The sequence below is a fragment of the Ambystoma mexicanum genome, chromosome 4q (genome assembly GCF_040938575.1).
Source record: "Ambystoma mexicanum isolate Mex_15411 chromosome 4q, UKY_AmexF1_1, whole genome shotgun sequence".
In the NCBI taxonomy this organism is placed as follows: domain Eukaryota; kingdom Metazoa; phylum Chordata; class Amphibia; order Caudata; family Ambystomatidae; genus Ambystoma; species Ambystoma mexicanum.
Genome location: NC_090928.1, coordinates 588,471,844 through 588,496,179, shown reverse-complemented (window position 1 = coordinate 588,496,179; position 24,336 = coordinate 588,471,844).

Here is a 24,336-nt window from a genome sequence, read left to right as displayed (position 1 = left end):
GTCTGGATTGCCCTAGTAATTTAGGGTGAAACCCAAAGTTATTGAAATATGCAAATTACAAGGTGGGTCCTGGGAGACTCTCTGCCAGACATGAGTCCTGGTTACAAGAGCTTTACTCAGAGTCTTTAGCTCACTATCTTTCACAGAGGGGAAATATCCCAAACATAACAGTCTTTGTCCTGCCCTGGGGCAGTCCAGCACCGAAATGCGAGGCAATTCTCCACTAAACAAGAGTACCAACAGCAACCCCAGACACATGTTTCGGTCTGGTTGAACCTCATCAGTAGGGTGTAGCTGTGCCTCTCTAAGAATAGTGAGCAAGGGGTCCACATCTGGTTTCCCCTTGCTGTTGGTACTCCACAGAGAAGGGCAACGTCACAGGTGCAGAGAATGGATGGACCATGAAATGGCAGAGTCAGATCAAAGCTCAGGGCCCAGAAAGGGATTGAAAAAGACCCCGTCAGAGATACAGAGCTGGGATTGATGGACCAAGCAATGGCAAAGTCAGATCAAAGCTCAGGACCCAGAAAGGGAGTGAAGCAGGCCCCACCGGAGATGCAGAGCTAGGGTAGATGGACCAAGCAATGGCAGAGTCAGATCAACACCCAGCACCCAGAAAGGAAGTGAAACAGGCTCTGTCAGAGATGGAGAGCTAGGGTAGATGGACCAAGCAATGGCAGAGTCAGATCAAAGCTCAGGGCACAGAAAGGAAGTGAGGCAGGCACTTCCGGAGATGCAGAGCCGGGATGGATGGACCGAGCAATGGCAGTGTCAAATAAAAGCTCAGGGCCCAGAAAGGAAGTGAAGCAGGCCCTGCTAGAGATGCAGAGCTGGGGTGGATTGACCGAGCAATGGCAGTGTCAAATAAAATCTCAGGGCCCAGAAAGGAAGTGAAGCAGGCCCTGCTAGAGATGCAGAGCTGGGGTGGATGGACCGGGCAATGGCAGAGTCTGATCAAAGCCCAGGGCCCAGAAAGGAAGTGAAGGTGGCCCTGCCAGAGATGCAGAGCTGGGATGGATGGACAAACAAGGCTGTGTCAGATCAAAGCTCAGGGCCCAGAAAGGAAGTGAAGCAGGCCCTGCCAGGGATGCAGAGCTGGGATGGATGGACCAAGCAATGACAGAGTCAGATCAAAGCTAAGGGCCAAGAAAGGGAGTGAAGTATGCCCTGCCAAAGATGCAGAGCTGTGATGCAGGGTTGTTGCTAGGTCTGGAAAAGATCCAGGGCTATGCTAATTTCAGGACTGTCAGGGCGTTAGGGCTAGCTAGCCTTTTGGTTGTAGCCCCTGAGCTTCTATCCGGGGCTACAACCAAAATACCCAGGGCTATAGCCCCCTCAGCATTCCCCCTAGCAATGCCTCTGCTGTATTGGATGGACCAAGCAATGGCAGAGTCAGATTAAAGCTCAATGCCAGGAAGGAAGTGAAGCAGGCCCTGCCAGAGATCCCGAGCCCGGATGGATGGACCAAGCAATTGCCGAGTCAGATCAAAGCTCAGGGCCCAGAAAGGAAGTGAAGCAGGCCCTGCCAGAGATGCAGAGCTGGGATGGATGGACCAAGCAATGGCAAAGTCAGATCAAAGCTCGGGCACAGAAAGGAAGTGAAGCAGGCCCAGTCGAAGATCCAGCAGCCAAGAATATGGTCTCTTTCAAATCAATGTATTTATATATTTATCCTCGCCTTTTCCTTTTGTGCACAGATTAAATACAAATTATGTAAATACGTGTTAAAAGCAGCTTATCCCAAATACACAGACACTTAAGACAAGTGTGTTATTAAGTCCAAATTCTGGTCTCACTGCAGCTTCAAGGGAGACTTGCCACTTTAATCAGGAACCACACAGAGCTCCATTAACCATAGAGACCCTTTGATCCACAACATACTGGAAGACGGGTGGGACTTGGTATCACATGTTTTAACCCCTTTACCTTTTCTGTTGCAAAGTACTCTGGTTATAACCTCATGCATACAGGAGATTGTTGGTGGGGACCACAGGATTGGTTCATTTACACCAATCATTTGGCTTTAAAAGAGGGCTGATCCCCTCTTTCGGCAGATCATCTGAAAACATTGCATGGAGTAGCAAGAAGAAGTCATAATTGGACACAGGCTGAAGGAACTTTCTGCCTTCCATCTTTGACCAGTGAAGGAAGGCCAGGACCTGAGAAGAGGGAAGCAAGATCCCTCCCCAAAACATTCCCCAGGGAACAAAGGGAAATACTGAATCTAGAGCACCATCCAGCAGCTTCAGAACCGGTACTCACCCAGCACACATGGTTCCTGCTAGGCTCTGCAGCAAGCTTCCTAGGTAGGAAGTGCCAGAAGGTCTCTCAACCCGAAACCAAGGACAAGGCAGCTGCCTGCAACACACTCCTCAGCTTTGGGCCAACCACCTTAAAGGATGACCTGCGCCCAGTGAAGAAGCTGGGAGAAGTGCTTCAACAAGCATCTTCCGACGTCTGCTTTAAAAGACATTTTCAAGCTAGTTGAGTTCCTCGACCTGCAACCGACTGCAACGCTGACTGTTTTTACACCACAGTCACTTAAAGACATCCGGGACTTCTCGACCAGTGCTTCAGAACCACCAACCAGCACAGAAACAACGATTGCTGACCTTGAGCCGCAGTGTAGGCCAATCTGCAGTCATTCGTCGAGTTTCCCTCCCCAAACCGTCTTGCCGCCTGTTACCCGCAGCTGTCTCCCTTTTTTAACTCTGTCAAAGAAACCTGAAAAGCGTACTGAAGCTAACTCAACCCTGTCGAGCACCATGAACACCTACAGCCAAAGGAGCATTGTAGTTCAGTACCACCGGTCCTTCTCAGACAGACACTAGAGACATTTTAAAACCCATTGTTGCCTCTTAGTGCTGAAGCCAAGTGACCTCGAATGGCTGTGATTATTTACCATACTGACTACCCTCCTGTCAGTATCCAGAGTGCATTCCTTTTCCTTCTTTGAAACTGTCTGTCCTCTGCATTCCTTTTCAGGGTGGGTTGTATTTCGTAGTGTTGCTAGAACTGTCTGTTGTGATGATAATAATAAAGTAGATATTTCTATACAACCTTTTATCATCGGGTAATAATTGTATTTTCACTATGTTGCAACTAACCAACGATCCACAACCTTTTGGAGATATGCCTGCCGTTCCGTCCACGTTACCAAAATTGGACAAGGAGGTTTATAATTTGCATGTGTTTCCAATCTGTGCGAATCCCTTCTGGTGTACGAGAGGTGTGAGGCTGATTGATGGTTTAGAAACCAATATTCATCCCTGGACCACTGGTGCAACGGAAGTCGATTCGTTACAGTTTCCGATGTCACATGCGCATGCAATGGAATGGCAATAGACTAATGCAAACATCTCATTTTAATCTGACCTAAATATAGACCTGTGAGATTGAGGAAACAAATACCTGATGCAATATACTGGGATTAGAAGAGCTGCAGAAATGATGGTCTTCTTGTTGCCTGACATTCACCAAGATTCCAGTGCTAGCACAACTGCATTCCTAAGGGCTGCGTGGAGGATGAGGAAGCAATGACCCAAAAAATGGGTGAAAAGATGCAAAACACCAGCCCAGCCCCAGCAGTGATATGCACCTCCTACATGTGGTATTTCGAGAAAACGAACACCTCAAAGAAAACAGAAGATTGAATTTTTTGATGGTTTTTTTGACATTTTTTTGGACATCTACCATAACTATTTGGACTGACATTCCATCAGTCAGCCCCTTACCTTCACTTGGGCCCTTCCACATGGCCCTCATGCACATTTGGATTCTGCCCTCAGACTCCTTTACAACAGCAATGTATTTGGGCCCATTGTCAATGACACAGACCCAACACTCGCCCTGTGAGCATGCGCATTTGGCACAGCTTGCCTAGTTCCCAGGTTGTCACGGACGCCTCCTTTCCACGACACTCCACGCACGCGTGTGCCACAGACACCTGCTAGGATCCGCACATGCGCACGTTCTAGCACACTAATCGTGCGAGCAGGCGCATAAACAGGTGTTCCCACAGCACCATTCCAGTTCACTACGGGACCTCGCCAGACTCACAGCTCACGGCGAATCCAAACGAGCTACTTCCAAAAGAAGCCCTACACAGGTGAGCCCGCTACAGGCCCCCACCCCCAAGTGGGCTTGACTCCAGATATATATGCCACTCCATGTAGATACCTGGGCTGACTGTGCTATCCTTGCACAGAGTCTCCCCCTTTTACTAACCCAGTTTCCCAACTCTTTTATTGTACCTTTCTACCACAGGGTCTGCTATTCCAAGTCGACCCAGGCACCCTGCAACCCATATGGATGCCAGCAAGAGCAAGAACAGACCGAAACTTCAGATTACAGTCTGTGCCCAGTACCCCTACAAACCTCTGGAAGCATAGGAGTTTCCACACAGCTTCCGGGAAAGGTCAGTTGCTAGCCTGCTAGGGCTCACAGCCCTTCACTTATTTCCTGTATCAGCACTCATATAGTGCGTTTTTATCTTTCCCCTCACACTCATTACTCCCATAGAAACACTTGGTACCCTTCTCTGAGTGGACTCTTCTCTTCTTTTTTTACTTTTAGGGAGACCTGCATATATAAGGCCCCAGAAGAAGATTGTGAATTATAACAATTGAAACGTCGGTGATCCTCGTGGCAAATTGATTAAAGACCACACTCAAGGAACACATTGAATTCTCTTTATTTTCTATTAGACGTCGGACCAGTCTCTCTTGGTCTTGGATCAGCCTTTGCTGGCCATCATTTCCAACCACTTCAATATAGACAGATACAACTACCACTGTCTTCATTAGCCCTTCTAAGGCTAAATACCAGTGCCCTACATTAAAAGGACCTGCTGTTTTGTTAATTTTGTTGGTCTGTATAATTGTATGTAGAAACAGTAATTGAATACAATACCTTACAGCATTGACACTATGAGGATGTGATCATTATGGAGCAATAGTGTGGATACCTCTAGTTTATCCCTTATAAACATAAGGAGTCACTGTGCATTGTATATACAGAACTGTGAAGAATTGCACCTTAGTACTGTTAACTTCTTCTTTCGTTTATACACACATTTTTTGACCAGTCCTTGACCCAGTTATGTTATGTTAAAATCATAATGTTTTTATGCGTTTTCTCTTTTCTCTTTTAACCCAATGCTTTTCAAGCAAAACTCATAAGAATAGCCACAAAATTAATAAAAAGGCTACCACGAAACCAAACATAGCTGATGGTTGTTTCTTCACCTCATGATATGGATTCTCTACCAATGCATGGGGCACCTGGGAAGGTTAAATCATTTACTGCTTAAAATTGTTTGCAGCATTGAATTTAGGAGGAGAGGACCACCCAATGTACACATCCTTTGTTAACCTCTGCAGCCAGGCCCCATGTGGGGCTGTTTGAAGTACCCTTTAATTGGTATGCAAATTGCTCACACCAGCTGCAGTGCCCAACAAAATAGCAGGGCGGACCCATGAAGCCTTTGTTAGTTAACCAGGCTGGCCATGGCAGGAGGAAGGTTTAGTCCTCCCCCTTCTGGGGATGCATTGTGTACTCCTGCTGTCATATCGCAACTAAATTTGACAGGGTAGACTGTGCCTGTAGGCGGTGTCCACCCAAAGTACACAGATCTATACGTTTGTCATGCTGTGAGCATAGGAAAATGTGTGTGGATTAGCCCCGCACATTTTTATGAGGTTGGTCTACCATCATTCAATTTAATTAAACATTTCAAAAAATTCCAGGCGAGCACACACCCACCATGCGGTTGGTCAAATTCCTCACAGAAACTTTCTTCCACTCCACCTTCTTTCTCTCTGCTTTATTGGCAACATGTTGACTCTGCTACACAAAAAGAGCCCCTGGCTGATCACCACCTCCAAGGCAGGCAATATGTACCTGTCTGCTGTCCAGGCCTACATACTGGTTGCACCCATACGGAGACCTGCCACATGCAGGGAGCCAGCACAGCACAGAACTGTGTTCTGGAGTTCTCATAGGGTTCAGTGCACTTCCCACACCGTCACACCCCACGGTGTGGAGAGTAACATCCAATGTCCCCAGAGATGCTGACGATACAGTCTGTGCCTCTAGACACTACTGTGCCGGTTGGTTTTGGAAGTCACATGCAAGTCTTATAACTAAGTGTGTGTCAGAGGTAAATGTGGTTATCGAATGCTGGTGTTGCCTTTCTGTAATGATCGTTTTTTCCCCTGCTAACTGGACATGATACAGAGGTTGCCCACAACAGTGTATATCTCTTCCTGTAGCATTTCACCCTTAGCAAGGAGAAGTAATCCCACATCCAGGATCACAGGTCTGACAATGATGGGGTAGTTCCCTAGACTTTTGCTCTGCCTTTCTTTCCCCCTAACAATGGGTCAGTAGTGTCAGAGTCTCCTCCTCTTGCACCCTTGCATATTACTCATCATCATTGCTCTCCTGCACTCTTGCATCCCTGAAACCAATTCCTTCTCCTCTTTCGCCTCTGCAGCTTACTGCTCCTCAATCTGCCACACTTTTTTCTTCCTACCCCACAACTACTTGCTGCAACAGCCACAGATTCACAGAGACAAGTAACTATGACTTGCAACTAGAACATTATAATAATTAACCTAGCTATATATAGTATGGCAACTATTAAATACATGAGCGAGCATTGGGAAGGAGCAGTGAAACCAGCCATCAACATTTATATAAACAAGCAGTGCTTTACAGAGCAGATGCTTGGGGATATAGAAAGGCAAATGCCTTTGAAGTTACTGAGAACTCCTTCCTAAAATGTCTGCTAAATTTACCAAGGAGTACCGCATCAATCCCCTGCATGAAGAAACGGGTATGAGTTACAGCGGCCGAGAGATCGCCCTCAAACCCCTTCTATATTGGGTCCGAATATGGAGTGCACCCACATTGATCCAATATTGGGAAGCTTTGCAAGATCACTTGAGTCAAGAAGTTTTGGCTAAGTCACAATAAGAAAATGTTTTTAAAAAAAGAAGTGGACAATTGCTTTGCAGAGATGGTGGCAATTTGGCTGGTAACACTTAGCCATGTGACGGAAAGGGAAGTTACTCGAGGGGAACGAGGTGTTAATCCCTGATGGAGTGTACTTAACAGCCTGATGCTGCCAGCAATTGATGATACTCTGTGTGTGCTGAAAAGTGTGCATCCATTGGCAAGTATGCGTTGATGAGTTTTTGGGATATCACCCGTGGGGTCCAGGGAAGTATGCAATCCTGGAATCCCCTCATGACGCATCCCCTCACGACAGCCCTGCTCAGCTCCCCCTCCCCCCTTGCTTAGCAGCACATAAGTGACGGGGAGCGCCAGTCTGAATCTGGGCATAAAAAAAGAACTCAGAGGCTGCTTATGGGTGACGGTGAGCCCCGCCCCTAGGTGTGCTCCTGCTCAGGAGCAGATTATCAAGAATGCAGGTTCTCTGCCTTGGCTAGCCCGGCCCACTTAAAGCTTAAAACTCTTTCTGTGTCCCTAGCTTTAGTCACCACTGGAAGGCATGGTCCCTTGGGTAGCCGGAATGAAATAGTGTTCCTTAAATAGTTTTCGGATAAGTGATAACACCGTCTCCTCAGACTGATATTTTGCTAGCATAATAACAAAATAGCTGCTTAACCGGGCAGGCACCTGTTGCGTACCGGGGTGGGCCGTAAATGAGACGCAGACCCAGAGTACGTCTTCTCACAACCTTTATTTAACACCAACTGACGCCGCCAACTTTCCCGCTTCCCCTCCTTCTCCCGCCCCGCCCCTCTCCCTCTTTCCCTTTTGACTTCCCTTAAAGGGCCCATGTCCTTTTCCCATTCACAACATCCCCCCCTTACTTATCGACTAAGTCCGCGTTCACATTTCTTCGATGAGCGGGTAGGCCTCCTGGTTGACCGGTGGGACCGTCCCGCAGGCTTGTCCCCGTCGTTGTCCCGGCCTGTCAGCAAGGGCTCCTCCGGTGGGTCGGGTGGAGGCTCCGGGTCCATGGGATCTTCTTCCTTTACAGGCATGTCCTCAGCTTCGTCCTCTTGCAACAATCGCCTGAAGTGTGATGCGTTTTGGGTCACTTCGCCTTGGTCTCCTGAGGCTTTGAACATGGGCCCATTTACCTCCGTCACTATCATGGGCTCTGGACGGTGTCTCGAGTTCTTTTCCGGCATTGGGCTCGCCTGACCAACACGGTTTCCCCTACTGGGATCAGGGGTTCCTTGGCTTTCCGTTTTTTGTCAGTCCATTCTTTGGCTTTTTGTCTTTTTTCAGCTTCTCGTTTACGGATCTCCTCGTCTTCCTCTGGTGTGTAGTCCTCAAGCTGGGGGAGTCGGGACTGCGGTTTATACTTGATCATGAGTTCAGCTGGAGTTTGGCCAGTCGCCTCATGTGGCGTGTGCCTATAGCTCCGTAGCATTTGTGAGATGGCCTGTGGCATCGAGGCTTGGTCGGTCGCCGCTTTCTGGCACATGCTTTTGATGTTCGCCATGAATCGCTCTACCATCCGATTGGCCTAGGGCCATAGTGGCGTGATCTTTTGATGTTGGAATCCAAGATGTGTCGCAAATTTCTTAAATTCTTGTCCTTGAAATGGGGACCCATTGTCTGTTTTCACTACGTTGGGGATGCCCCACTCGCTGAATAACTACTATGCCTACCACGTGGTGGAAGGCTGTGGACTGTACGTGCTTCACTAGTGGGAACCGGGAGTACTCGTCTATGGCCACTAGCAGGTGGCCTCCCTCTTCCAGCGGGCCGTAGAAGTCGAGTGCTACGCGCTGCCATGGTCCATCGGGGAGCGGAACTATGCGCAGAGGGCAGGGTGGTGCACCGGCTGCGTTCACTTGGCACGGTTGCAGTGTCTTAGTATGTCGTCCACGATGGTGTCCATGTGGGGGATCCAGACCTGGTTCCGCAGTATCTTTTTTGTATTGGCCACACCTCGATGGCCTTCGGGTCTGATCATGACTAATGGCTTCCTTAGGCTTTTGGGTGCTACCAGGAGGTTTCTCTGAGTAGCGTGCCTTGGCTTGTCGTAGCCAGTTCATTGTGTATTCTCTCCATTCTGGCTAGGTCTCTTCTGTCAACTCCCCCCCTCCCCTGGATCAAAGTGTTTGTTGGCCGCTTGTCGCCACTTGTTCGTGTTGGTGAGGTGGACTGCTGCCTTAATGGTGGGGTCAGTTCTGCTCTTTTCTGCAAATAGTTGTGCATTGATGGCTGGGGGAAGGGCATTATGTGACAGGTACGCAACATAACCGTCAGCTTCTCCCTGCATTGTGGTGTCGGACGCTCCGTCCGAGTGTCGTGACAGATAGTCCGTTGGGTTTGCATTGCCTCCAGGTTTGTGGACGATGGTATAGTCATATTCTTGGAGGCGAATGCCCCATCGTTCAATGCGTGGCGGAATTCTGATCCTTGGGTTGCCAAAGAGGGCCATCAGGGCCTGGTGGTCTGTTATGAGGGTGAAGGGTTTATCCGATGACAAAATGGTGAAACTTTTCGCACGCCCATACGGCTGCCAGGCTCTCTCGCTCCGCCTGTGAGTATGCTTGTTCGATGGCGTTGAGCGCACGGCTAGCGTATGCTACGATGTGGGTTTTGGCGTTATCCTGTGGATCTGTTTGGGCTAGGATTGCACCTAGCCCCACTGGGCTGGCATCCACAGTTCTCTCGGTTTGCCATTACGGATTGAAATACGCCAGTTGGTGGTTTGTCGGCAAGCTCTCGTTTTATGGTGGAGACAGCCTGTTGGAAGTGGTCTGTCCATAGGAAGGGTTGATGCTTTTTTAGCAGCTGCCGCAGTGGGCTCGTGCGTGAGGCATACTGTGGGAGGTAGCGAGCACAGTATCGGCCATGCCCAGGAACGAGCAGAGTTCGGAGACATCCCTTGGACTGGGCAGGTTCGTTATGGTGCTGATCTTCTCTGGATCTGCCCTGATGCCTTGGTCCGAGAAGATGTGACCAAAGAAACATAGGGTGTGTGTGTTGATTTCGCACTTCTGGCTGTTAAGTGTAAGCCCGGCGTCTTGGAGGATGCGGCAGACCTGATGTAAGGCTGTGTCGTGCTGGTCTTGGGTGATGCCAAATATGAGAATGTCGTCACTGTAATTGCACGCGTTGGTGACAGGGCTAATTAATCTGTGGATTGTTTCTTGGAAAATTTCGGCAGCGCATGAGATCCCAAAGTTACATCCTTTGTAACGAAACAGGCCTTCGTGGGTTGTGAATGTGGTGATGGGTCTGGATGTAGGGTCAATGACGAGTTGGTGGTATCCCTGATTGAGATCCAGTTTCGAAAATGTGGTGGCTTGGTTGAGTCTGATCAACATATACTCAATGTTAGGGCCGGGGTGTCTCTCCCGTTGGATGGCTGTATTGGGTATCCTCATGTCCACGCAGAGGCGGAGGCGTCTGCCTGCCTTGGGGACGATTACAAGTGGCGACACCCACGGTGTAGGTCCTGTTGCTCTTTCTATGATATCATTGTCCAGTAGTGTCTGCAGTTCGTGGGCTACTTTCGCCTGTAGGTGAAACCCTACTCTCCTGGGGTGCTGTGGTACTGGCTGTACCTTTGGGTCTATGTGGAGCTTGATGACATTGTTCTTAAGCATGCCTACTCCTTCAAATAACTTTGGATAGGTGGATTTCAGGTCTTCGATGTTTAGGGCCCTGTGGTGGATGGCCTGTATCAGTTGGGAGCTGGGCAGTATACATTGAATGGCTTCTGATTCGTCGTAGTGGATGTCAATGAGTCCTAGAGCAAGAGCGGTCTTGTGGCTCAGGAGGCATCTTCCCATTGTGGGACTGTGTATGACGTGTATCATTGTCTGTGTTCTTTTTCCTCTGTGGACGAGGTCACATGCAAATTGCCCTTTTGACATTAGCGGCTGTGCTGTACCCCACTGGAATATTTGGTTCAGATGGTTCATGACATTAACGGTTGCGCCCGTGTCCACCAGGAACAGTGTGTCTATTCCTCCTAGGTGAACCAGCACTCTGGGTGCTGTGCTGTCATCTAAGGTGTCTGAGATGAGTCGAACGTATTCCCTGCTATATAAGTCGTATTCTGCATATTGTGCCTTTTCCATTGAGTGTTCTTCAATTGGTGGGTTTTTGTAGGGGTCACTGGTGGCACTCTCCCTTTGGTTTTCTTCTTCGAGATATGCTTGCATTTGGTATATCTGTTCATGATTGGCATATGTCTCGTCTGTCTGGGCCACCTGTAGGTTTTCTACTACCCTGATGAACCTGGCGTTATTTGTGGGCCTTGGGTTGGTGATGGGCTTGGTGTACTCTCGTTCAGGATATGATCTTGGGTTGAACGGTCTCGGCACTTCGAATCTTCTCGGGGTCGCCTGTTGGTTGAGTGGCCGGTATGCTGGTAGTGGGGGTGTCTTCTCCTGGCACATGCTCTGAAAGTGATTTTCTTGGCCACACTTCATGCACATTTGTCCTATGCGGGGCATTGGCCCTTGTGTGGGAATTCAAATCCGCACCGGTAGCATTGTCTTTTTGGTTGAGGGCGTCTTGCATCGTTCCATTGGTCTTGTCTGTACGTGTTGGTGTACTGGCAGCTTGTTTGATTGGTGGTGACGGCTACAATGGAGCCTATCTTTTTCGGGTTCTCAATGTGGGCGGCTTGAACATCCACTCTTTTGTACACTCTGGCCAGTTCAGCTATTTCCTTCAGGGGTAATAGTTTTTTCAGCAAGTGTTTGTGGAATATTGATGACAAGCATCCTTCTATGACTCTCAGGCGGATGGCTTCATCGTCATTAAAGTTGGCAGTCACAATATGTGATTTTCCTCTGGAGGCATAGTATGAACTGTCTGACTGTTTCTTGGGGCATCTGGGTGCACTGACTGAAGATGTAGCGTTCATAGTCTCTGTTCGGGACTACTACCAAACAACTGTAGATGGCTTCAATGAGTTTCGGTATGTCGTCCTTTCCGCTTGCGGGATGGTCTTGATGACGCTCTTAATGTCTTTCCCGACCAAGTTTGTGAAGATGTCCAGTTTGTTGGGCTCATCTTGGTTTCCTACTGCCTTCATGAATTCTTCGAACTCGTCCATCCACTCTTGCCATCTCTGGCCTTGATTGTCCTGTGGTTCTAGTGCAAATGGGTTTGGGCGGCGAAGGAACGACACTGGGTTGGTGGCTGTTACCCCTGGTGTTGCGGGCGCTGTGGTGTCCACTGCTGCGTCTGCTGGCTGTGACATGTCGACTGAATTTGGTGTTGATTGTCGCAAGGACTGTCACGTGCCTTTGTGCCCTCGTGTTCAAGTGGCTTGTGATAACGACTGGGGTATGTTGTGTGTCCTTGTTTTCTAGTGGTTTATGACAATGACTGATGCTTGCGTGGTGTCTTTCCTCGCTTTCTAGTGGCTTATGACAATGACTGATGCTTGCTTGTTGTCTTTCCTTGCTTTCTAGTGGCTTATGACAATGACTGATGCTTGCTTGATGTCGTTCCTTGCTTTCTAGTGGCTTATGACAATGACTGATGTTTGCTTGGTGGCTTTCCTCGCTTTCTAGTGATTTATGACAATGACTGATGCTTGCTTGATGTCTTTCCTCGCTTTCTAGTGGCTTATGACAATGACTGATGCTTGCTTGGTGGCTTTCTGACGTTGGTTACAGTATCACTGTTATGCCGCCCCTTCACTGAGCCAGGCCCTCTGCACTCCGTACCTGAATGCTTTTGCGTGTTCATGCGCGTACGGTGTCTTGTTCTGTGCGGTTCTGCTGCTCTCTGACTGTGTTGCTGGGTCAGTGCTTCTTGGCTCCTCCCACGCTGCAGGCCTCCTTCATGTCACCGCTCCGGGTCCCTCTTCGACTCCGGATGTATGCTGCGGTTGTCCTCCAGTGCCACGGGTCTCTCCGCACTGGCGCCGAATCCCTCTGTGACTGCTGGTTGTATTTCCCGTTCTGCACCATACCTCTGCTGGGCTCTTGAAGCGCCAGGTCCCTCCTCGACTCCGGCTGCTGCGTACGTCCCCTCGCGAACAGCTCTCTTCTGGCGGTGGCCGCCGGGCCTCTTCACCGGCATCACCGTTTGCCTCCTGCAGCGCAGAGCCCCTCCATGGCTCGGCTGCGTATCACGGTTCATTTCGTTCTCGAGGCGGGTTCCTCCGTGTTTGCCGCCAGTTGTTGCGTACCGGGGTGGGCCGTAAATGAGACGCAGACCCAGAGTACGTCTTCTCACAACCTTTATTTAACACCAACTGACGCCCCCAACTTTCCCACTTCCCCTCCTCCTCCCGCCCCGCCCCTCTACCTCTTTGCCTTTTGGCTTCCCTTAAAGGGCCCATGTCCTTTTCCCATTCACAACAGCACCCTTCCTACAAAGGGACTGTTACGTGTGTTTTACTTTTCTATAGTTGCTCTTGCCTCCAGGCGTCAATCCCACTTCCCCCACACTTTGCTCCATCCCCCCACCCTCCCACCACCAGCAGATTAATCCCCAGTCGCGGGTGGAATAGACATGGGGTCACTGTGAGTCTCCCTGCGGAAATGCGTCAGCCTCCCCCGGGTACGGCGCTGTGTTTATCTGTACATAGATACGTGTGCTGCTGGTGCTGTGTTAAAGGGGCCTCTGCCCCCCCCGCTGCACTTGCCTTATGTTGTACTAGATCAGGATGGGAACCTCGTGTCTGTCGTAGGCACTAGGGATGACTGCACCCCACAAATCGCAATGGTTGGTTTTGAGTGTTAAATATAACGATTTAATGCCAGGGTGCTGCTTGGTCATAGGGGCGCCGAAAACGCGGGTGCTCCGTGGCCCACCCCGAGGAAAGGCCATCTGCGGAAGAGTCCCAATACTTTCAATAGGATTTTTTTGGGGGGGGCAACACACCCCGGCAAAAACAGAAGTCGGTGCTGCTGTTAAGTTTCCTCACGTCCCAGCATATGTACATATTTATATATCACTATACTGCGACTGGGGCTGTCTGTGTCTATGTATCAGTGTGTGTTGCCAGCAACAATATATCTGCATTTGAGTTTTACAATGATATATCTGCATTTGAGTTTTACAATGATATTCCATTGCATCCCCAAGGAGAGCTATTGTGGGCATGCCAGCCAGCTATGCACCTAATGGTGGTGCAAACTTGCATCCTCCACACTTAAGAATCTTCTATACTCTTAGACGTGACCTCTCGCATATGAAGGAGGCAGCAATTCCCAGAGCACGACAGACCTGTCAAAACGTCTGCAAATCCTATCAAGGAAAGAATGTCATGTGGTACACTGGGCCTGGGACACTGGGTGCTTATGAGAGCCAACAAAGCTGGACACCACTGATCGCGGACACTGACAATGGTCAATTTATTTATTGAGGTTGTTTTCTTTTGGGGGGGTTTTGTAACATGGGCGAAGGCTTCAGAGCACATGGAGCAAATGAGGATGAGGGAAAGGGTCATAGTTAAGACATACTAGCAGTCCTGGACATCTAACACAAAAGAAAAGCTACAACTATTTTAATATTAAACGGAAAAACAACAATCATCAAAGGCAAACATGCCAACATTCCTGGTTTTACCCTTGCAATCTGGGACTTGTAGTTCTGGATTTTACCATTATAAATTCAGGACTACAAGTCCCAACATGCAACATAAAAACCCGAGCTGGACTAGCGTCTCCAGAATCCATAATGTGGACTTGTATGATCAACACTATGTGGGTTGCATCGTTTTCAAACTGGCCTTCGTTTCTAGCAACTCCCTGCTAATAGGCAGTGGTTTCATTCAATGGCTGCAGCCACCGCCTTCCCATTGTGCACCTTTGCTGAGGGGATCTGATCACCTTCACAGCTGCCATGAGCAGGAAGAAAATGCTGGTGACAAAACGCACCTTAACAGAAGTTTCTCTGTTAGTTGTAAAACATTTCATGCGTGTTTTTAGTCAGCTGGAACAGTGAGGGGAAATGTCCAAATGAACTACCCCCACGCCTCTCCAGTTACCAACCAGATCTGAGCCTGCTACCAGGACAATTAAAGTGAGTCACACAATAAAGCACCTTTTTAAGATACATTTCTTTGATGTCTGCTAGCTTGATAGGCAAACAAATGGGTTTGCTTTTGTGTGGATAGTCACATTTTCTTAACATCATGCTTAAGGGCGAGCTGGACGCTTTCATTATCGGGTCACCTTACTACATCGTTTATTTTAGTGTGGGCCTTAAAGCCCTAGAGGTACAGTACAGTTCAGGACATTTTTAGAATCACATGACATGGTGGTTTCTATTCAGGATATGAAACTAAAGCCACAATTATATTATTTTGGCTTAACGTGGGTTGATACATTGCGAAGGTGGTTTACTGTGTAAATTGTGTGTTTTGGAACTAATCTTATTGTATTCCTTCAAAGCCAAAACTTAAATATTTGTATCCAGTAAAATTCCAAGAGTGTGTGGTCAAGTGCCTAAATTCCAGAGTGGGTCAAAATCCTTGCTTTACCAAATTGTGTGATCTGGGACAAACAATTTAATATCACTGTGACTTAACTGTAAACATTGGCCCTGATTAATTTCACACTGCTCAGAAAAAAAACTCCCTAAGAATGGGGTAGATTTGATGATTTTCAGGACAAAAGGCTTGTGCTTCTCTGTTAGTGGCTCCTGAGACCATTACTAAGAAATGCATTATTGTTGCACTGTCTCTCCCTCTGTCCCATTACCCTTGATTAGACATATAGGGGGTCATTTCAGTTTTGCCGGTCTGTAGGAATTGGTGGTAAAATTGGTGGTAATTCCAGCATCGCCAATTTTACTGGACCGGCAAAACACATGGTTTCTGGTGAGGGCACTGATTTAGCTACATCCCTGAGCTGCCTGTAAATCAGGCCCCCATCAGGAAAAAAATGCAGCAATTACTGGCAATGGTCTTACCAGTGCTGGTAAGTGTGGCAATCCCCTACATGGAGTCCTATCGAGATCCATTGAATGTTGATTTCCCAGCGTTGCCAGCACCTGGAAGATCCCAGAAATACAGTGTCATCAGGCACCGGTAACGGTAGGGTCAGATTGCCGATATCCCTATGGAATTACTGGGATATGGCAAACTCATAATGACCCCCATAGTCTCACCTGCCAGTCAGTGAACCAGAGATTCTAGTATTGCAAAATTAATATGGCAGAAAATATGTTAATTTCCTCCCCTACTGCTGCCAATCATTGAAGTTGCTTGGGACGCCTAGAGTACTTCCTCAGAGGTGAATGAGTGAAACTCTTTGATATGCCCTGTTTTGTTATGTAATTTAGTCTTGCATCATACATGATCTCTGATCTTTTGGCAGGTTCTTGGAGCTTCATGATCTACAAGTGGTGGGTTAGGGAACTAGCCTAGAAGCCTAGGGAGAGGGGGGGTTTGCTTTATTGCACTGTTGATATCCACAGATCTCAAAAGAAAGATACGACTTTCTGTGGTGTGTAATCTTTAGATATGTTTTGAGCTGTCTGGAGCAGTGGTTAATGCGTGCGCCAGGTTGCTCATGTAAATTGCGGGGGTTGTCAACAGTGTCTATAAGATTGGTGTTTACGGAGTGTGGAGAGTTGTGTTAGTCTGTCTGTGTTGAGTTAGTCTGCTGTATAGTGAATTTTGGTGTCGACACGTGTCTTCACGTGGTTTACGTTGAATTGTGTAACCCTTTTTGTTTCGGTGTTGAAGTTGTGTGACAAGATGTGTTGTGTGAAAAGTACAATGCTTTTGATGTGGGTATTGTTACCATGTCTTGTCCAACAAACCGCCAATAACGGAGGAGAAACCCTTTTCACTTTGGAATCATCACAGTTGATCACACATGTTTATTTATATCCATGCAAAACATTCTTTCTTCAGCTGTTATTCTTCATTATGCCATATTATAGAATGTCACGCTAAGTGATGCTACGTCAAGTGACCCTATGCCATGGCACAAATTCAGGGCCCACGGTTTCTATTCAGTTGCCTAGGAACACTCTTCTGAATGCCCACCGACACTTGAAAGACACTTAAACTGTAGTATCACTCACTCTTACATGGGATTATGGTCGAATGCAGAAGGACATGAACTTGCAAGTGACACAGCCACCATTTGAAGTGTTAGCCATACTCCAACCCACAGGTTTCAGTGTAGACATGGCAAATGCATGGGTAGCCTTTCCCCACAAAAATCCCAGCCCCCTTTAAGTGTTACAGACGAATGATATGCAAATGTTGTGCACACGATGTATACCTTTGTCAAACTGATGGCAACAAGTAGATTTGTTTATCACAAAGGCTCTTCGAGGGGTGTCTAAATCGTAAAATTATTAAGACGTATTGGACGGTTTAAGCAGATCTCAAGTTTTCCAATGTCAGGCATCAAATATTACCCATTCATGGCTTTTAGGCCCATAACAAAGAAAAATGCTATGTTTTAATACATGCAGGTTTGCATTTGCCTTTGTATGTACATACGTGTATACGCGTGGCTTTATATCTGGGGCAAAAGTGCAGTTTGTGGGCACTGAGAGCGACATGATACCTAACTGGGGTCAGCGTAGGCATGAGACAGAATGTAGGATTTGATTTGGACACTAGCAGCATGAACAGTGGGAAGCACAAGCATATGTTGTTAAGGCAGGCCTGTTTTGGGGCACTAACAGCATGAAGAAGTATTTTACTGGGGCAATGCTGGCATTTATTGTTGAGACCATCCACATGAAATTCTAAAACTATGAAAGGGGGACAGACCTAATTATCTGGTTTGGCCAGGACCTGCTTGAACATGGGCCAATGCTGGCATATATGGAAGCATCCTGTTTAATTTTTCAGGGGTGGGGGAGCGGGGCAAGCAACATCAACACCTTTTATCAAATGTTCCTCTGTGTTGTTGGTGACACTGCATCTATTGCAGTGTTTCATGTGTGCCCTGCAAAGCAGAGTATACATTCTAAATTGTTACCCACTTTTTCGGAAGGGTTTGCTGTGAAATGCATGATTTCAAACTAGAATTTTTTAAAATGTCTTAAGAGGAAGCACCTTAATGGATTAGTTCAGGTACGCTCCCTCAGTTCAGTTCAGGGAAAATATTTACACACATCCATTTTCACCAGCTGCAACTACTCTAGACTGCAACAATGTTTTCAGAGGGGGCATGGCAGCACAAGACGATGGCTGATTAGATCTTGCTCCCTTCTTCGACCACACATTTGGAGAACCAGATTTTTCAGATACAAAACAAGCATTGGCAATGCCAACCGTTTGGGCTTTTGTGTAGGCATGGAAAAGGCATTTGCCAGGCACTGCGTAGTTGTATTAACTAGTAATTGATGGTAGCAGGTGAACGATGGTGCGAGTACCTGGGCATCTAATAGCAGTGCCTGGCAAATTCCTAATACTTATACAAAAACCAAAACTGTTGGCTTTGCCAATGCTTGTTTTTAACAGGATTTAAGTGAAGGACAAGCACAGTGCTTATAAATAAAGTGGCTGAAGGCATACCTGGTTAAGACATTTTTGTTATACCAGTTGCCGTTTACAGCTCCAGTTAAGTCATGAATTCCCAGATGCCAAACTCAATTCTGCCACAATCCTGTTGTGGAGAGGAGCAGACATACATTCTATTCTATTCTGTTCTATTTAACTTGTGTAAAGTGCTAGCTCACCCACAGGCCTCAGAGTGCTGACAAACAACATAGAACAGACAAGACAATCACCATAGTATATTAAGAAGGGTCAAGATGCCAGTAGATACATGGTTCCAGTTTGACGGTCAGAGCGGGTTCAATCTAATTACCTGCGCCGTCATGTCCTCAAGAGATCCTACCCCCTTACCTCCCCTGCATTGGAGCCATAAGACCATGCCCTGTCTAACACCAGGTATTGTACCAATACCACAGTGAATATATGGAAGATGGTATCCATTAAGATGACCATATCGAGTGTACCCACGAGTTGATGACAGCCTACAGTAGGAACTCCCTGAAGGAATATGAGAAAGAGCTAAGAAAATGGACTGATGACATCATAAGAAAGAGTGCACAACGTCCTGCAATACTGAATAAACACAATGTATGAATCATAGAGGAGAAATGACAAAGAAAAGAATCAAGTGAATCTTAAACGTGTCAAAGAAGAACACTACACAATAAAAGTGCTGCAGAAATCAGAAGTATGAAGAATGCACAGACACTGAAGCGTAAGATCGATAAGTCAACGTATACGTATAGGCTAGCTATGAGTAGTAACTAGAATGCAGTCAGAGCCGACCATTGTACAGAAGCTGGACATTGGTATCATGAAATAATAAGCCAAAGAATCATGGAGAGAAAACGGAAGGCAGTTTCGCAGTAGAATAGCAGGTTATTGGAGCTGTGTTGGGAGGCTTTCTGGCCTGAAGTCATGATCTGAGAAGTCAAAGTCAGCTGTCTACGCTGAAGAGGAACGTGTGTGCGGAGGATGAATCCTCTAACGTTAAGTTGCAAGAAAGAACACAAAGGATGCCAAGTCTTAATTCGTTTAAACCATATTCTATGGTTAGTACACAGCAAATACAATGCTGGCGTACCCCTGGATTATGGGGGCAATGTAACTGATCCCATGCCCATTAACAAGGGGATGAAACAGGGATTTTTCACAACTCCCATTCTATACAGCCTGTACATAGCTGATCTCTTGCCCCGCATTTTGGAAGTGGCGAACTGTCCTCCCAGGATCAGCGATTTGCCCATAGTGGGAATGCTGAACACGGACGATTTAGTCTTATTTGATCTTAAGTACAAAGGAATGAAGACCCTGCTCAATGATTTGAACACATATGCCTTAGAATTGGAACTGACCATTAATTTGGGGAAAACTAATATGATGTTGATCACTAGAAATGCGGTGAACGGTCCCGGATGGATACGACAGTAGGTATTATTGATTATGTCGATTCCTACCCATATCCTGGCTTGGAATTTAGTGTTAAAGGTGATTATGACTTCATCAAAAACAAGAAAATTTGAAGAGCCTAGCAACTAAAGCTACAAGCGCATATGTTTGCCGGGGGGCATGCTGGATTCTCCTGGGCCAGGATCCTCCTATTATACATGCAATACTTTGTCCCTCCACTGCTGTATGGACTTCATGCCGTGGCCATGCAGGAATTTTCTTGGCTTAATTTCCTCGAGGGTCTATTTTGGCGAGCTGTGTTGCATATGGGACCATCATGCTCCATGGAATATTTGCGATTGGAGCTGGGTCTCATCTCCTTGGGCGGTATGGCGGGTCGGGCAAGAGGATGTTTCTACCTTAAGTCCCGTGCCAAGCAAGCATGTGAATTATTAGCTACTTTGGCCAGGAACTTTGAATCTGAAAAGGTTTTTGCAGGCTTAAATTATCAAGCCCTGAATGAAAAGCTTTTCAAAGAGTCAGTTTGACTTATAACCCCAGCTTGGGCAACCCATATATTCACCTAAATAAATCTTTTGGGAAAAAGTTCAATAGATGGGATTGGTGTAAAAACTATGCCCACTTGGCCAAACTAAAGGGGTACGAAGAAGTAGCCCAAGTGGTGCATCGATATTGCGAAGTTCAATCTTATTTACTGCTTTGTCCGGACCCGGCGTTAAGGACTTTCATCCTTAAATTACGCACAAACCAACTTCCAGTATGCACAATAACTGGAGCCCGTATGGGATTAGTGGTAGAGTATAGATTCTTCCGCATTTGTTCCCTTATGACCCACCTTGAAACAGTTAGGCATGTGCTCACCCAGTGCGTTAAACTGGGCCATGTATACATGACCAATCTTGGGAGCTTTGTGCATAGTTATGAGACTATACTCATTGACTCTTTCTGGGACAGATGCCTGAATACGGATTCATTGGCCTTACAAATTGCACTTCGGCGAGTATGGGGACAAGTCCAAATGTATCTGATATAGAAGACTGCATCAGATTCTGTGTTAATTGTCAGCATGCACCTCAGTAAGTCGACATTAAATTGTATCCGACATGAATGCGGCCCCAGGTTCGACTAAGCTGGGATAAGGGATTTGAGTTTACATATGTGAAGGAAATAATTAACTTTGAAGAGTTAAGGACCTTGTTTAAGTGGCTTCTTTTTATAATTAACAGGGACCGAGAAGGCACTAGCCTGTTCTCTTATGTTATATTATTTTATTGTTGATGAATGAATGATGAATGAATGGAACGAATGAATGATGTGTGCTTTATTTAGTTAAATGTGCTATATTGCCGTATTTGTATTGCCATTTAAGTGTTGTTACTAGCTTTATTAGCACTCTTGTATGAGTATTGCTTGTTGCTTTTAAAATGTATTTTAAACAGTTCCTTATTATGACCTATGATGATTCTAAGATATTATTATTTATGATTGTTCATTTTTTATGATATATGAATTGATAGATAAGTATATATTTGTGTAAAGTTCTTCATTGAACTAATCACAATAAATATCTATTATTATATTAAACCATTTAAAGGCTTGGAGAATGAGCAGAATCATGGTCCCTTGACACTTGAGCCAAGGATCGAAATAGAGTTTGAACTTGAAGTTCCAGATACGATAGTGAATGCCCTCACTCGTGTTGCATTCCCCAGGCGAGAATACTCTGCAAGGACAAGTACAACGAGCATTTCATGGCAGATGGCATGGGTGATGGGAGATGCATGCCACGCCAATTTTATTAGTTAGTATAACAAAGGAGCTTATAGTTTAAGAAACCAATGAAACACTGTGTAACAGATTCTTCTTAAAATTACATGTATGAAGAGGTAGGCATCAGTTGTCCACCTGATATCGGACAGCTAATAACAAACTTAGCGCCTATATGATTGCATATCTAGATGTGTCCCTTAACCAATCCCAACCCTTGATAGGTTTTTCACTGTTGCCATGTAGCATGATGTAATTCTGATGCATAAAGAAGTATATAATTGTATTTTTTGTGGAAATCGCTGAGAATGAGGGTACGTCTGTTGATGTTCATTGTAAACTCCCTGTTTTAGATAATTGCTTATAAAACAGCAACTTGCCATCTTCTTGAGTTTGTCCAGTTATTTGGACTCAGAATTACTCTGGTTTAATTCCATCCAGCCATAAATGCACCTTGCAAAGGCCATAAGCTCAGTTGCAAGGCGCTCCCCTGCAATTGAGCTAGGTTCATGCTATAAGGAATACAAATAAAGGAAAATAAGACTGCTTTGAGAAAACACTGGCCGTGGGCAGTCAATACTAGGCCAAGTACTAACCAACACATACAAGCTGTGTGTCCTTCCTCATATGCCATTTCTTCCTAGCTGTATATAGTTTTGGTTTAGCCCCCCCTGCACCCTTCTGCCACTCTGGCTACCCCCTATATCAACATACAGGGCAGCTTCTGGGGGATAACGATTATCAGCATTGCTTAAGGCATGGCACTATGAGTGGTGGGCAAACAGATTGCTCTTTCAAGATGCAAATATGGCCTAAGTGACAGTTGGACAGAGGTCAGCGAAAGGTCACTTGGAGTTCAACAGCTGGCAGTTTCTGGATAAATACTGTGAAAACATAGAAATGGCAGGCCATTCTTGATGGATGTACACCCTGACTGAGTGCAAGCTGGCCAGTTCAAATGGCGTAGTCCAGTGACACATGCACTCACAGCTTATTTCTGTTCCCAACCTGTGTAGTCACGGGTTTGTAACCTTAGTCCTTCACCCTAGCATGGTCGATAACTGAGGTACCATTAATCTGGGTAAAGTGAACAGCAGCTATTTAAAGTGTTATGAAATGGCGCTACATAAGCACTATAAGCAGCCCAGTAAGAAAAACAAGTTCTCTTTTTTCATGTCTTCTGCATAAAACCAGTCTCAGCATGTTCCAAATGAACCAGCAACCGGCCAGCGCAAGTCTGAGGGAAAACCCCGACCTGCGGAGGAGCCTGTCTCGCAGTGACTGTCACGTGACAGCGGCGGAATTCCCGGCGGTGATCCAGGGTTCACCAGTTTACTGTGAGGTAAAAGAGCAAAAGGGTGTCACATGCAAGTGCCGCAGGGCCGGCAAAATGCCTCGCCCTTCAAAAAGTTGTTATCTTTACGGCGCGACGCTGCAGTGATTCTGTCACAGTGCAATCAGGAAGTGAAACTGATTGAAGGCAGTTAATCAAGCACTTGACATGTGTGGTCTCATCCTAACGTTATCCTGCAGTTGTATAACCCCGACTTCCTGCAACTCGGGCTCGCTGCTGCTTGCAAGCATTCGCAGTGTTTTGGGCCTGCGCAATTTTGGGGAGAATTGCTGTCTCTGCACAATGCTCCTGCATTTTCACCTTTTTTTCGTTGCATTTTAGCGCTGCCAGAGCAATGCAAAAATGTCCATCTTTTGCTAAATGAGGCCAACGCATGGGAAGGGCTCTAATAGTCCAGTGGTTACACAGCGGACCCATCCCAGTACAGGTGGCGCTAGGAAGGAGCCGATGTCTGTCTTTCTTGCGTGTACTTGTTTCTGAAGATGTACTGCAAATCCTGCAGTTTTCCGAGTGAAAGATTAAGAAGTACTTTTCAGTGGTGCTGCGCACTGTATTGCAAATGCATACTTGCCACCATTTTGTGACCAAAATGTAGGATTTTTCAAGTCTGAAAAATAATAATTCCCATAACAATGACATCACAGGAAAATACAAAACAGAATAACAGCAGAACATGGAAAGATGTTGAAATGTTATCCTTGGACCTGGTCCTAACAAGGCTGGAAAATTCCCTTCGCTCTTGACCCATAATGAAAACATGTTTGCCAAAGTTGATGAAGTGAAGTCCACCATCAAGTTTCAGAAGAAAAAGGTCATCTGTCTTGCTGTTGCGGTTGGCCACGTGAAGATGACAGACGATGAGCTGGTGTACAACATCCACCTTGCCATTAATTTCCTGGTGTCACTGCTGAAAAAGAACTGGCAGAACGTGCGTGCTCTTTATTTACATCAAGAGCACCATGGGGAAACCCCAGCGCCTGTACTAAATCCTGCAGTGATGAAAATAACATTTTATAAAGCCAAATGTATAATTCTGAATGCTAACACCAAATTGTCGGCAGATGCTGCTGCTGTGTGGTGGTGTTACTCTCTGCCACTTGCTTTCACTGCTGGTTCACCTAAGGGTTGTACTGGCAAGAGTGCAGGGGAGAGTCACGTAGCTGATAGGTCAGTGGATTGGTCTGAGCCCAATCAAAGTAATCACCTACTAGCCCACTGTACAGACAGACTAATGCATTGCATGCTTTGTCCTGGGCTGGTCTCAAGCAGTCTGCCTTAGAATCACATAAATTACTTGCCACTGTAAAAAGCAGTAGGATCTGTCACTGAAATCTGTAGGCGGTAGGGCTGCTTCAAAAGCAGT